Below are 13,200 nucleotides of genomic sequence, written 5' to 3'. Positions count from 1 at the left end.
TTCAATGTATCATGTTTCAATTTCAGAATTTTAGCAAATCACAGTTTCTGTCATTTTCAGAATTTTGCAGTGGATCAATTTTTGACAAGACCTGTTTTGTATATTTAAAACTGTTGCCACATACTGGCTCCTGTATACCTTATGAGTTTTCTATTTTGAATATTCTTTTGCCCCAATGAAATAACATGGCAGCAGTATCGGATTAGCGATAAATTTGGCTTCAATGCTAGAGCAAATAACAATGTGTTAAATGGCTAGTGATTGAAGCTCGATTGTTGATACCTTGCTATGAAGATCCTTTATTGATCAATCCCATTCATCATCAAGCTATCCAACTATGCAGTCTTCACCAGCCCCATGGTCATCAAAGGTCAGCTTTGTTTAAACATTTTTATTTATTTTCATCCACTGTTAATTAAAACAAGGTTTTTTGTCTTTGACGACTCTTATCAACTATTCGAAATTATTTCTGCTCTGGTATTTGTATTGGATCAATTTTTGACGGGACCTGTTCTGTATATTTAAAATTGTTGCCACATTTCGCCGCAATGAGATAACATGGCACCAGTATGAGATTAACCATAAATTTAGCTTCAATGCTAGAAGAAATAACAATGTGTTAAATCGCTAGTGATTCAAGCTCAATTGTTCATACCTTGCTATGCAGACCCTTTATTTACTGATCATGTTTTCTTTGTATGGTCAGATTTCTCATGCCAAAGTTAATCTTCTTGAAGTTACACCAGGAACATCTGAAGCACTGGTTGAAATTTCAGGCACTCCACAGCAAACAAGTGCACCCATTTTGTATGCAGTTCTTGATTTCCCTCCGACATTTTCCAGCATTTGCCAACAATTCCTCTACTGTCCCTCTGTTACTACTTTTTGATTTTGATTTCTTAGAATAAAAGCAGATTCCTTGGTGCAATTAAATTTCTATTTAAGATAATTAAGCATAAATCTGTCTGCAAACACCAACCCCTGTAGTACTAACTATATGCTTTGTTTCAAAATTCATTCAAATCGCGATATAAACAGTATTGGCAATTTCTCTGAGTTTGAGGAGCCAATTCTTCGTCAAGGGAGTTCTGCCAGATTTGGAAGGTGCACAAGATTTACAAAACTTTGTCAATTGCTGCTATCATGGGGGTTTTGTTGATCACCATTTCTGTACTAATGTCCCTGGCATTGTATATCACCTTTGGCAGTGTCACAGCAGCTGGTGAGCTTATCACAAAAACTACAGTTGAAGTTGTAATATCTGAACGCACAGTTGCAGCCATTCTAGGAATGTCTGGAAATGATGTTGTTAAAATTCAGCAGCTAAGCTTGTATAAAGAAGCATAAATTTTTGCAAATTCCATGGGATCCCCTTCAACTGAAATTTTTGAAACATGGAGACTTGGAATGAAGTGCTGTCATTGCTGACAAAATGACATTGTACTGACAGAATGACAAAATGTTACAGCACAAAATTTGACATTGTACTGACACAATACTTCTTTATCCAGCCTATAAAGTGCCATTTCTTTGACTTGACATAAATGTATTTTGCAACAAAAATGACAGAACGATTTTGATAAACATGAACTGCATTATATTTTGAATTTGGATTCTACTGCCACTGCTTACGCTCCAAAACCAATGTTCTCTATGTAAAAAATATATATTTTTATATATATTCAATATATTATTACACAATGTATTAGCTTATCAGTTTAAATTATAAATTATATTTTTTAATTCGAATACTATGATATTGCAGAAAGCAAGAGTATAGAACACCAAAAGATAATAGATTTTTTCTTGGAGATCATGATCAATTTACATTTCAACTCGTCAAGTTTAAATGTTTTTTTAATTTTAATTTGTTTATTTTAATTTTTAATTTATAAAATAAACTTATCAAAATTATTTTATTATTGTACTTAGATGCTATATTTACTAACCCAAAACTATAAAAAAGGCCAAAAGTCATGTCCTTTTGCATCACAACAAATTATTAATTAAATGCAACAAATTACTAATTAGAAATTAGATGCAGGGTTTATTTTCTTTGCTAATTAGTAATTGGACAAATTTAAAGTTCACACTAAAGTTATGATAAACAATATTTTTAAATAAATATATCTTTTGTTCTTTTGACCATGGAATAATTCCTCAATCATTGAGATTAACCTGAATGGTATCATTTATCTCCAAACATGTTACTAGATATGTAATCTTTCAATCATGGGTTCAAGACTCCATAACTATAATTTTTAAATGCTTAAGTTCTTCTTTGACCTTCGAGAATGATCTATGTAAATATTGAACACTCTCCACCACGAATTTAATTAACAAATTTATATTCATAATAATGTTTATTTGGTCATTATCATTTTATGAATATTTCCATAATATTCAAATGTAAAAAAATAAGAAAATTCTATGTTTTGTGCACCATGCTTATTAAAATACATAACTTACTTTAACACCTTCCTATTATTTTAATATGTTTTGTGCACCATGGTTATTACAATACATAACTCACTTTAACACTTTCCAATTCTTCGTACATTATAATTCATTATTATGCATTTCAACATATTTTATACCCCGTGCTTATTAAAATACATAACTTACTTTAACACTCTCTAATTATTCATACATTATAATGCATTATTATTACCTTTTATAGTTTTTTTCCCTCAAGTTTTCTATGATTAACTGTTAAATTTTATTATATTTTAATTATTAATCTAAGCAATTTTTAAATCATGAGACATTGGAAAATTATATCTAAAACTAATCTTATTTTATGAAATACAAACTCAACATTATAAGAAGATATATGACAAGTGTCTTTTGAAAATTATTTTTAATCATAATAAGAAAATATAGGACCAATGTCTTTTAAAAATTACTTTATAATTGAAAATAATAAGACAAGTGATAAGGTAATTTTACTTTATACTTTTAAAAGATATTTTAAATATATATGTTAATGTATTAAGATACAAATTAAATTATTATTTTAAATAGATGGATAGATTTGTAATATGAAACAAAAAATTTGAGATATAGTAAAATTGTAACAAGCATTTATCATTCAATGACATTTATGACAATTCTTACTTAACAAAGGCAAAGTTCATTATATTTCACTCTTCGCATAAAGTCAAAAAGTTCTTACAACAATTGGCCATCCAATTCATTAAATCTTAATACAAGTAAGCATGCCTACAACACACTACTAATGGAAACCAGCTCTCGTGATAATGTAAATTAAATCTCATAATAATAACTCACCAAACTGTTCTGTTAACCGGCAGGGACTAGCGCCACAACAGTGGCTCCTTGTTAATATTAATATTAATTTTTATATAACATTATTAGAAATATTTTTCAAAAAATTTATGAGTAATATTTAATCATTTTAATAATAATGATAGGTTTTATAATAATATTATATTTTATTCATAAATATAATTATGATAAGTAAGTTTTATAATAAATTTAATGTTTATATGAAAATAATGGTTAATAACAACAACAAAAAAAAACAACATTATTATTATTATTATTTAACACTAATATTATTTAATAATAATAATAATAATCTATGTTACAATTTATCTTTATATTAATATTAATCTTATTAATAACATTATTAGTAAAATTTAATAATATTAACATATATCATTATTAATAATGATGATGATGATGGTTACCATCCACTAAGACCAATATGGTCTATCAGACCTTAAGAAATTAAGTAATTAACTGAGACTCTTTATTATTTTATTTTTATGATCAAAAGAGTGAGAGAAAAACATTTCAAGGGCACTATAGTTTTGCTAACTTAACAAGTAAAGAAGGTTGGTAGTGTGGAAAATATTTTAAAGATAAGAATGAATGTGAATAAGGGCTAGACAATCCCAAAGAAAGTAATTTTCATATTCAATTCTCTTAGTATCACAAAAGGGGAAAATTCTTTTGTCCCAAGGTATTTTGGGAATAGACCAATGTCAGGTTTCAGTATGAAGCTCATGAGAATCAGTTCTTATCTTTGCAATGTTTATTTTTTTCTCACCACTGATCAAGGAAGAAAGGTAATTTTGGTTAGCAAGTGTGGGGTTGATTACTTCCTTATAATACCTTAGCTACATTTTTCCCTCTAACTCCTTATCATCCCATAACTTATCCTTAAATTTTGAAGCAAAAATATTCTTAATATTATCCTTATTCTCTAATATGATCTCCTCCTTTATCCCCCAATGGTCGAGCCAAGACTAGGCATCCTTATGCTAACATCGTTTAAGCTAGAGGTGGGAGTTTTGGCTAGAGTTAAAAGCAACTTTTGGGAGCCTATTGGTTTCCATGTTGTACAATTGATTCTTGTACATTAGATACCTAAATGTCATGCTTTTAATGGGATAAATGTTAGATTCAATCAAGAGAATGGGGTAGGGGTTATTTCCTTTAATATCGAGGTTCTGAGTTATACATTTATTTTGGATCATCTCAATATTTCTCCATAATTCTCTAGATATACTCAAGCCCCAAACCTCACATCCATATAAAATAGGGCGAGGAGAGTCTCAAAGAGGAACCTTTTTTTTACTCCAAACCCAACGATTTCTAAACTTACAATTGTTTTCAAGCTCATAATAAGCTTTCCAACCTCATATAATTATTTTTCAATGTTATAGTTCCAATTGAGCTACTAGTGAATTCAATACCTAAATATTTGTATGAGGAAACCTTCTCAAGTAATTGTTATCATACATAAAATTATCATAGTTGATCCATTTGGATTTAATTATCATGACTTTAGTCTTGTCAGTATTAACGGTTATACCCATCTTGGAGCAATAATCATGGAGGATTATATGATGTTTTTTTATATCATTAGGGATTTTTGCAAGAATAAATATATGTTCCACATAAAGGAGAAGAGGAATGACTATGCGAGCGACATTGGATCCATCACATTCTGCAACTTCTAAACATTCTTCGAGCTTATGAATGTCAATTCCAAAAAGGGTAGGGGATACCGGGTTGTTTATGGGTTGGAATATACCAACAATAGCTAGGGGGTCTCCACATTATGAAGTACTAATTAGACTTCACACCGTTTGGGATAGGTACCCCATCCAGTATGTAGGCCTGATCGCAATCATGTTGGTTTCGCTCGTGGTTTTCAAATGAGGAGATGTTAGAGAAAGAACAAGAATGAAATGCCAGATAATGGGAACAAGTTCAACCCAAGATTGATAAATTGAATAACGAAATATAGGAAAGTAACAACAACAACAACAAGAAGCACGACATGATAAGAATCAATAAGCTAAAATCATCTTAGACATACTTGAAAAGGAACATACCATAGGTTAATTTCAAATCAGTTCACAACAAGTTACCAGTATGGCGTGGAATAAGTAAGCAAACGTTAAAAATAGACATGAAAGCCATAAGCTAAGAATGAGTTCATTAAAATGTGCTCACATAAAAGCACACATACAAATGTGATGGAAACAAAATAAAAGCAATAAAACCATCGTAAAGATGCACGAGAATCCATACTAAAATTAGATGACTTATTATTATTGTCGCTATAAATACATGTACATGTCTTGCAATCCATCATAGCCCAACATTGGAAAATGGGTTGTGTAGACCATTATCCAATGCAAAACCCTTTCCTCACCACAACGCATCCTACTAGTTTCCAAGATTTGAGTGCCTCTATCTCTTCAAACATAGATCAACTGTGTATTTCTAGTCCTACCTCAAGTGCTAAAAGTCCTCTACAAATTAGGCATGAGGGTACACTTATAGAGGTGAGGAGGGTGACCTTTGGCCTTCTCGTGTGACCTTTAATCTACTCTCATGACCCTTGATCTTCCTCACTATTATCTTATGTTCAATGACTATTACATGCCCAATTAATCTCTTCATAATTGTGGGAATTATGATGAGAGATATGTACATTTTTATAGAAGAGAATTTACGAGGAGAATAAAGAAGGTTCTTGGATACCCCACACTACTTGTTCCAATGCAGTTTCTAGGTTATGAAACAAGATTGTGTTGTTCACTTGCAGAATTGAATGGCCATTTTCTTGCTACTGCTTCTGCCATCAAGGTTGATACAGTGCTTTCGGTCATTGCGAGCCAATTCACCTATTTGTCCAAAACACTATTTTTGTAACCTTTGTAGGAAACCCTAGCTTCCTCCACATAGGTTAAAATTCTCCTTCCCCTTTCCTACCTACAAACAAACCACAATAGGTCACATATTTTACATACAAGGAATATTATTAGAGACTTAACAAATTGATTGAAAGCGAGATATTAATTTAAACCATTATATAGTCATTTTCTATATTGCAATATCATGAAGGTATTATGTCCTCCTTTCGATGAAACACCAACTAGGTCCTTGAGACAATTCTCATGATATTTTTTAGCGCTTTGCGGTTTGTATTTTTCACTAGCATCCCATACCAATGCAAATTGCTTCAACATATTCTTGTGGAATCGATCATGAAAAACAAATTCAACAACTTATGGTTTAGATGGAGCAACAAGGCCTTTGTTAGGTCCCTATAATACTAGTGATTCCTCCATTACTATTATCATTGTAGCCTCGTATTTTTATTGTTGTGCCCCTGTTGTCCCCACATTTTTATTATTGTGCCCCATTTTTATTGTTGTGCCCTTATATTATTATTGTTATCTCGGCTTTGATTATATTATGACCCCTTAGACTCCTATATATAGAAAGGAGGTTTTTTCATTTGAATCATCCAAGAATTGTTCATTTGTATAATGTAAAGGAGATTTCCCCCTTGAAGAGGCTTATTTTGAAGTCGTTGATCTATCTGTTCTTCTAATTTGTGAGGTGGTTGCATAACATTTGGTATCAAAGGTTTGGATTCTAGGGTTTCACTGCTCCAAATAGGTCATCATGGAATGTTCACTCTAACGTTTTCTCTATGTAGTGTCAGACGCTAAAAAACAAACCCATTTGAGCGGAAATCATTCTGAACCTTGGGTCCGAATTTCAGAGCTTGTCTCGCTATATGTTTGGAGATATGATCTGAGGAAGTTAGGGTTTTTGCAAGCTCCCGAATTGAATCTCAAACATGTCATCGTGGAATTTTCACTATAATTAGTTTTCTACGAAGATTCAAACTATGAAATTAACACCCATTTGATATAAAATCTTTGTGAAGCTTGGGCCCGAATTTCAGATCTTGCTTTCCTATAGTGTCCAAGATACAGTCCAAGAAATTTAGGGTTTTTGCAGGCTCTCGAATTACATCCCAAACAGGTGACCTGAGGAAAATCGTCATAACGTTCTCTCTGAGCATCTGATTGAAATTTCGTAAACCATTTCCAAAAGAGGATGGCCTTTAGTTTTTTGTGTATTAGTTTTGGGTCCTAAGTTTGCAACAGTGACATGTGGATCTTCATACAAGTTCACTCTATTGAAAAAGTGAATAATTAGGTCATATTTGGAGATTCGTCATAACTCTTTCTTGGAGAAATTTTGATCAGATTAGTGGTGTTGGAAAGAGTACTCATAGTGCTACCACAGTTTTCAATTTTAGACCTTGGAGGTCTGACATTTCATACATACATCAAATTCAATATCAAGCTCCTACAAATAAAGAAAATGTGTGTAGTATTTTTCAAAATTAGCATAAGTTTTGTTTAAAATATTACTTTGAAGTGATTAAAAGGGAATAGTGAATAAAATTATCATTAGTTGATGCCCCAAATAAAGAGAATGGAAACAACTAGTAAAAAACTGGAAATATCTACTATGACACATGAAGAAGAGGAAGAAATGCAACATGATATATCAAAATTACGAGACCAAGTGCAACAAATTTCTCTCTCAAAAAAAGCAACAGAAACTAAGATGGATGGTTTGAAGAATGGCATCAATTGTATGAAAGACAACATTGAAGATTGGAAGAAAGACATGGAAGGGTGGAAGGAAGGTTTGACAAAGTTGCTACAAGAAAGGTTTCCTAATGGCGAAAAGGTAGTAGAGAAAACTCATAATGAGAACAAAAGAAATGTTAATCATGATCTGAAGAATGGAAACATTGAAGATTTGAAGAAATACATGGAAGGTTTGAAGGAAGGTTTGACAAAGTTTCTACAAGAAAGGCTTCCTAATGATGAAAATGTAGTAGAGAAAACTCATAATGAGAAAAAAAGAAATGCTAATCATGATTCGAAGAATGAAAACATTGAAGACTTGAAGAAATACGTGGAAGGTTTGAAGGGAGGTTTGACAAAGTTGCTATAAGAAAGGCTTCCTAATGGCGAAAAGGTAGTAGAGGAAACTCGTGATGAGAACAAAAAAAATGTTAGTCATGATTTCATAGACTCTAACATTGGAATAAAGACCCACCACGTTCTGAATATCGATATGAGGAATTTTGATGGAAAGGATCCTATAACATGGATACTACAGATGGAACAATATTTCGATCTCCATAATGTGAAAACACACAAAAGGTACACATTACAACTTTATATTTGGAACCTAGTCAATTTGTATGGTATCGATTCCTTTGCTCTCATAAACAAATTGTCACTTGGTCAATTTTTGTGGATGAAATGATAGCACATTATGATGATACAAAGAGAAACACCTTCTTTAGCGAATTGATAAATCTCAAACAAAAGGGTTCAATGGTGGAGCACATTGAGGACTTCCAAAAGTTGAATATAAGGATAAATGATATTCCAGAGGATCATAGCATTGATGTTTTCATACAGACTTTAAAGGATAACATCCAACATGAGATTCGCCTTTGGGAACCTAATTCATTGGAGAAGGCATTCAAGTCGGCACGAAAAATTGAAAGAAAAATTATGGAAAAAAGGAGGCCTACCACTCACAACTATAAAGATGGAAGAATTGTTGCCCCTAGCTTTCCACAACCTAGAATGTTGACACCAAAACAAGTCGAAGAAAAAAGAGCAAAGGGGCTTTGTTACAGTTGTGATAAAATTACACTCAAGGTCATAGGTGTGCTGAAAAGAAATTATTTTACATAGATTGTGAAGAGGAGGAAGAAAAGGAACAAGAAACATCAAGAGGTTATACATTAGGAATCAACCCTAGAGAAAGAAGAAATGAATCCAACCATATCTTGTAATGCATTGGCAAGAATTACTACTCAAACTCTCAAGATGGAAGGACATATCAAGAAGAAAAAGGTAATAGTGTTGATTGATTCAGGTAGTTCCCATCATTTTATTCATTGTAAGATAGCCAAGGAATTGCATTGATTCTTATATCCAACACCAGAGTGTCAAGTGATGGCTGCAAATGGAGGAACCATAAATTTCTCTGGAAAGTGCCATAATATCAAGCTATCCATGGGAGAATATGTATTGAATAGTCCTATTCTTTCTATTCCAATGGGTGGTGCTGATATTGTACTAGGAGTCCAATGGCTAAAATCTTTGGGTATGATAGCTTTTAATTTTCAAGAACTTTTCATGAAATTTTGTTGGGAAGGAAAGGAAGTTGAATTAAGGGGTATCACAGGGAAACCGGGAAAGATAATCAGCTCAAATGGCATGACAAAGGTTCTGAAGAAAGAACAACGAGGGGTAATATCACAATTATGTTCAATAGAAGTTCCCACAATGAAATCATCTATTTCTCTAGATCTCCAAAAAGTCTTGGATGATCATTCCAAGGTGTTTGAGACTCCCAAAGGCCTCCCACCTATTCGTGGTCATGATCGTGATACTCATTTGATTCCAGGAAGTGTTTCTCCAAACATTAAGCCTTATAGATATCCATATGCCCAAAAGAGTGAAATTGAACGTATGGTTGTAGAAATGCTAGAGGATGGGATAATTCAACCTAGTCAAAGTTCTTTATCCACTCCAGTAATATTGGTTCATAAGAAGGATGGATCATGGCACATGTGTCTGTATTATAAGGAGCTGAACAAGCTCACTATTAAATATAAATTTCCCATTCCTGTCATTGATGAATTATTGGATGAATTACATGGAGCAATTTACTTCACCAAGTCGGATCTTCGTTTAGGATATCATCAAATCAGAATGAAGACTGAAGACATTCTAAAAACAACGTTTAGAACTCATGAGGGTCATTATGAATTTTTGGTCATGCCTTTTGGCCTTACGAATGCACCTTCTACATTTCAAGGTTTGATGAATTCCATTTTCAAACCCTTCCTTAGAAAATTTGTGTTAGTATTTTTTGATGATATACTAATCTACAACAAGTCTTGGAAGGATCATGTTCAACATGTTGACAGGGTGCTCAAACTGTTGGAGGAGAAACAATTATATGCAAAAATCTCCAAATGTTTCTTTGGAGTATAGGAGGTGAAATATCTAGGTCATATTATATTTCATGAAGGTGTTAAGGTAGACCCTAGAAAAATTAAAGCTATTAAGGAATGGAAAATCCCCACATCCATAAAGCACCTGCGAGGATTTCTCAGGTTGAAAGGGTATTATCGCGAATTCGTTAAGAATTATGGGAAAATAGCAGCACTTCTAACAACATTACTGAAGAAAGATGAATTTTCTTGGACTCCAGAAGCAACGAAGGCCTTTGAATATCTTAAAGATTCAATGTGCCAAGCACTGGTCTTAGCTACGCCAGACTTCAAAAAAACATTTATTGTGGAATGTGATGCCTCACGAAATGGAATTAGCGTTGTATAAATGCAAGAAGGAAGACCCGTTTCTTTTGAAATTCGTCCAATCAAAGGAAAGTATTTACACAAAGCTATTTATGAGAAGGAAATGTTGGCAATACTACATGCACTTAAGAAATGGCAACCTTACCTAATGGGAACACACTTCAAGGTAAAACCAGATCATGATAGTCTTAAATACCTTTTAGAACAAAGATTATCTTCAGAAGAGCAGCAAAATTGGGTCACAAAGAGGTTGGGTTATGACTTTGAAATCATCTAAAAAAAAGGGAAGCAAAATATTGCTCTAGATGCACTCTCAAGAAAGGATGAGGATGCCAAAGCATTGCTTTGTGCCATCTCTATCATCCAACCAGATTGGATAAATGAAGAAAGGGATGAATGGAAGAAAGACGAAGAAGTGTGAGCACTCATTCAAAAGTTGCAGCAAGATCCCAGTACATCATATACATTTAGCTGGAAATATGATTCGTTATGGTACAAATATCACTTATATCTTTGTAATAATTCCCTACTCAAACAAAAGATTCTTCTGGAATTGCATACCTCTCCCTCAGGAGGGCACTCAAGATTTTTCAAAACTTACCATGGGGTTAAGAAGGATTTTTTTGGGATGGCCTTAAATCTGATATTCAAAGGTTTGTGGCAGAATGTTTGGTTTTCCAAAAAAATAAAGTTGAGACAATTAAGACCTCGTGTGTGTTACAACCTTTATCCATTGCAAGTCAACATTGGGAGGAGGTTTCAATGGAGTTTATCACAAGTTTACCCAAATCCATAGGAAAGAGTGTCATCATGCTGGTAATTGACAGACTTAACAAGTATGCACACTTTTTTGCATTATCTCATCCATTTAAAGCCCGTACAATTTCTACTGCATTTATGGAAACAATTCAAAAGCTACATGGAAACCCAAAGATTATTGTAAGTGACAAAGATCCCATTTTCACTGGAAATTTTTGGACTGAATTATTTTCTTGTCTGGGTACTCAGTTAGCTCATCGTTCATCTTATCATCCTCAATCTGATGGGAAAACTAACATAGTGAACAAATGTTTGGAAGGATATCTTCGTTGCTTTACATCTGATGAACAAACACAATGAGTCAAGTGGTTGGCTCTGGCTGAATGGTGGTATAACACTTTCTTCCATACTACAGCAAAAATGACCCCATTTATGGCACTTTATGGATATCATCCATCGTCCATCACAACATATTTAAGAGAAAAATATAAGGTTGAAGCAGTGGAAGATCACATCGAGCATCAACAATAGGTTCTCCAACTCTTAAAGGATAACCTCACTTTGGCACAGAATAGAATGAAACAATAGGCATATCAACATCACAGTGAAAGAAGTTTTGATGTAGGTGACTGGGTATTTCTACGGCTACAACCATACAAACAAATGTCCCTCAAGCAATCTAAGAAGGATAATAAATTATCACCAAATTATTATGGTCCATACAAGGTGTTGCAAAAGATTGGTTCTATGGCGTACAAATTGGAGCTTCCTACACCTTCCTGAGTGCACCCAGTTTTCCATGTTTCATGCTTAAATAAGGTTATAGGTGACAAGCTCCCAGTTCAAACAATATTGCCAGAACTTGATGACGAAGAAAAAATCATATTGGAACCTAAAGTAGTCACAGAAACAAGAACTTGGAAGCTACGAAATCGATCAGTTTCAGAGTATTTCATCAAGTGGAAGAACTTACCTGCTGAAGATTCCACATGGGAGGATGAAAATTTTATACAGAAGCATGCAGAACTACTCAAGCATTGAGGACAACACCTTTTTGAATGAGAGGGGAATGTTAGGTCCCTATAATACTAGTGATTCCCCCATTACTATTGTCATTGTATCCCCTTATTGTTATTGTTGTGCCCTTTTTGTCCCCACATTATTATTATTGTGTCCCATAGAAGCCCACTATTGTTATTGTTGTGCCCTTATATTATTATTGTTATGTCATCTTTGATTATATTGTGACCCCTTAGAATCTTATGTATAGAAAGGAGGTTTTGTCATTTGAATCATCCAAGAATTGTTCATTTGTGTAATGTAAAGGAGGTTGCCCCCTCGAAGAGGTTCATTTTGAAGCCGTTGATCTATCTGTTCTTCTATTTTGTGAGTTGGTTGCATAACAACCTTTATAGTCCATATTCACTCCCTTTTCCATCATTCATACCTATGATGATTCCATGTGGGGTTTGTAACTATAGCTTTTCACCTCCACAACCAATAACACAAATAATGAATGTTACAACGGTGAATTCATGTAATATACCCTTCTTGATAGAATATCATCATGAAAGTGTTGAATCATGATGACCATATATCAATAAATCTACAACTTCCTCGGAATACATTTTTTAACTAAAATATTTGTCCCACAAGTTTTATAGGCGGTTCTTAAAATTTATATGACAGTGTGGAGGTCCCCTCATAAAGGTCTAGAATCATTTTTCACCACCAAG

The sequence above is a fragment of the Pinus tabuliformis genome, chromosome 2_2 (assembly GCF_031772625.1).
Source record: "Pinus tabuliformis cultivar Carrire ecotype Pingquan chromosome 2_2, CPIR1, whole genome shotgun sequence".
Lineage (NCBI taxonomy): Eukaryota > Viridiplantae > Streptophyta > Pinopsida > Pinales > Pinaceae > Pinus > Pinus tabuliformis.
The sequence above is the reverse complement of the archived record's forward strand: the minus strand, read 5'-3'. Positions refer to the sequence as shown.